Genomic DNA, 3,907 nt, shown 5'->3' on the forward strand with positions numbered 1-3,907 from the left:
TATATNTCGTTTATATTTCTTTATATATACAGTTACACAGAGATTAAAAAGTAGAATAATATAGTTGTAACATATAATGATAAGATTTCTTTCTGAGACATAAAAGTTTCATATGGTTTTCTTATTCTTTTCCTGTTTCTATTTTAAGTATTTTTAATTTAATAGTATTTTAATTTAATTATAATTAATATTGTTTATTAATTTTAATTATCACAATAAATAATCTTAAGTCTAATAATATTTTTATGTAAATTTTAAGCACATTTAATTAATTTAATTAATACAAAAAAAGTTTCCTGATGATATTAAATAATCTCCATTTTTAAAGAAAAGTAGTTTTCTTTTGAAATTTACAATAATTCATAGTTAATTGTAAATGTCAAAGAGCGTCGTATTCTTCATATATGATATGTTATAAAAACCTTTTTAAAATTGTAAATTCTTTAGAAAACTTTTAAATGAATTTTTTTCCAAGCTATTTTATTGATTCTGCTATAATAACGTATAAATTAGATAATGCGTCACAATGAAGTCTTCTTTATCATAAAAGCGAGAATTAGACAAAAGGTGGATCATCTGCAACACTGAAATATAATTAATCTTCTGTGTGCATCGACACCGTTCAAGGAAAATAAAAAAGGCAGAAAAATAGAAAAGAAAGAGGATTCCGCGTTTCTACACAGTCGATCAGGCAAACGCTTGCTGAACGGATATTGTTATGTCGCGATTCATTTTTTCAGTTTTTCTATCTCCGTTTTAAACAATCACGTTTTATTGTCACAAAAGATTGCTCTCGTTACGTGGCTATGTTCCATTAACCGCAGGAGTACATAAATCTTTCATGAAAACCAATTATGTAAAATTTATTGTCTTTTATGCCTTGAATGGTGATTAGTAATCAATACAAATTTAAAATTTGTGCAGAAATGCGTTGTATGAATCAAATAATTGCTAAAAAAGTATCTCGTTGATTCTTTATATTTTTATGAAGTAATTTTTTAGTATAGTCTCTCTGTTTTGTACAAAAACATTGAATATCATTAGTAATCACCTAACATCATATAACATCAACGATTTTTCAATGCTCTTTTAATAGCCACTTATAAGCGGCGGTATGAAAATTTTTAAACATCCTTGTGAAAAATAAATGTCATCTAATAATGAATAACATAAATAAATAGCAATGACTGCGTTCAGCAGAAAAAGCAATTTAATAAGCACTTTATACTGATCAAATTTTTAGATCTAGAGAAATAATTTTATCTCAAAATTCAAATCTATAAAAATATCCAATCAACATAAAATGCTTATTAAGTTTTATTAAGTTGTTTTTTTTTACTGAACGCAATCAATGTAAAAGGATTAATATAAGTGCATTATCTAATACCTTATTTAGGAGCACATAATCATATTTTATCATTATGTGCTTTTGGTAATGAAAATTCTCCTGTGGCGTATGCGATAAAATATATGGAACCTGCTGGGCAGATGACATGTTAATACATGAGTATATTAAACAATGATATATATTCACGTATATTTTATTAAGATGCAACAGTGCACGTAAAGAAATTGCGAACGATATTGTAGTATATTAGAGTAGTGATAATCTCTCATTTTTCGCTCCCAGCGATAGTTCGATATACGTTCAGTGCCACTATAATACGTGACCATAAAACATACATGCTGTTTAAGATATATGTATATCATTACGTGTTTTCGATATTTTTAAGGTAGGGGAGAATGAAGCAATAGCGAATGTCAAAGAAAAAATTTAAATGAAATCGGTAATTATTTACTAATTATAGAAGTCTCTTATTTATTTAAAAATTATTTAGCTTTAAACTGCAATAATTAACACTTAAGTTGAAATTATAGTTTATATTGATAATATATAAATGTTAATTATTATAATTTAAAGCTAACTAATTGGAGCATTTTTTTCCTTTAAATATTTCTATAATAATCAGTTTTGTTTAACTTTTTTAGATGTTCGCAGTATTGCTCTGTTCTACATTATTATTGTTTGTTACCGAAATTGAGAAATGTTTATGTAATTATAAATATGAACTTAAAAGCAAATCAATTTCATCTTATATCTTTACACAAACGGAATTTTATAAATAAACAAACCTGTTTGTAACGCGAACCATGTTTTATAACTTTCATGGAAATTAACTGTCCAAAGTTTTTGTATTCGGTGCATGGTGACATGGAACTTTGCAGTTTATATGGCAGTGCATCTTTGTGTAATTATTGCGTGTTATTTTTATGTCGCAACGTCGGGGGTTGCACCCTCGTTTTGCATATTTTACTGAGATTTATTCCGTCGCTGTAGAAAACTTGACGGCAACATTGTGGAATTTTGTATTATTTCACGATGTTCTTTTCATCTATGCATCATCTATGCAAAGTGTAGTGTCTAACATTAGTAGTAAATTCAAAAAACTCGGACAAGACTGTCATATAATAGAAATATTATTTTTATCTAACATTTTAGAAGTTTGCATATCTTTCAAATTCCTCAACATTACAGGCAGAGAAAAAAATGTAACATCTATCTAATAATAGTAAATATAATATATAATGATATAACGGCTTTTTTCAAATTGAAACATTTTCAATAAATTTCGTCTTTTTTATTTTGCGCAAATAAAAAGAAATAACATTCCATGTCAAAAATTTAAAATATAAACGAAAAATATCTCTCATTTTCTTAGGAAAGAAAAGAGCAAAACATTGCTGTATTTATATGTAGTGTTTAAAAACGTATGTTTTGTCTCATGTGAAGTAATTTGCAGATGAAAATTGCGGTACAGTAAATTCGTGTTAATATTCTTTCAGCAGTTTCCTAAAAAAAAAAATGGCCTTTTCGTACACTGAATCCTTTTTTAAGGGAATCCCATTTGAGATTACCAATAAAAGCAGTAACTTTGCGACAATCTTGGCTCCGAGCTGTTTGACCTGGGAATGAATAAGGGAAGCCTTTGGCTTGCGTTCTAAAAAAAATGATTCTTGGATTACTTAATATGTGCTTCTATAGAAATTAAGTAGAGAGATTCATTATTAAAAAAACTTTTTAAGTAAATGAAAAATAACTAAATAAAATACAAAGAGAAAGAACCATTACGTAATATTATATGCATCGATCAGCGTACAAAACAAATAGCATATTTCAAGCCGATAGCATTCTTTCGTAGTAAAAGAAACGCGCCAAGGGAAATTTCATGTCCGTAAAATTGCAAAGAGAAAATTCTCCCCGTTTGAAAAAGGAAAAACTCTAAAAATGTAGCAACAGAAATCTTGAGAAATTATTTCTTTGCTGAAAAAATTCAAAAATTTTAATTAATTACTAAAATTTTATGCAAATTATCATGATTTTTAAATAATATTATTGTATATTATAGAAAAAAAAGAGAAACAAAAGATTTTTTAAAATAAAGGTTTTTTTTTATAACAAATATTTTTACTTTAGAAGAAGGTGATATTATGGCATCCTAATTACATTTTATACAATAACTTTATTAATAATCAATATTTAAGTTTAAAACTTGCCAATTACATTTATTAAAATGTTGTTGAATCGATTTTGAACTTAAAATTACGAAATATTTATTATTTAGGATACTATTAAAATGTTATTATTTAGGATACTATTAAAAAAATGTGACGAGATTGCATAATGATTCGAAAAAAAATAGATGGTAATGTGGCCTTCCATAAAAATAGCTTTAAAATATTAATGTTGTTAGGAAATAATATTTACAAAATTAATTAAATTAATAAAAAATAAAACATTTTAAAATGTATGCAAATGAATGTATATATATATATATATATATATATATATATATATTATATATTCTGCATATAAGACTGCAAGTAAAATAAGTACACGTAATAATAA

The sequence above is a fragment of the Atta cephalotes genome (assembly GCF_000143395.1).
Source record: "Atta cephalotes unplaced genomic scaffold scaffold00023, whole genome shotgun sequence".
Lineage (NCBI taxonomy): Eukaryota > Metazoa > Arthropoda > Insecta > Hymenoptera > Formicidae > Atta > Atta cephalotes.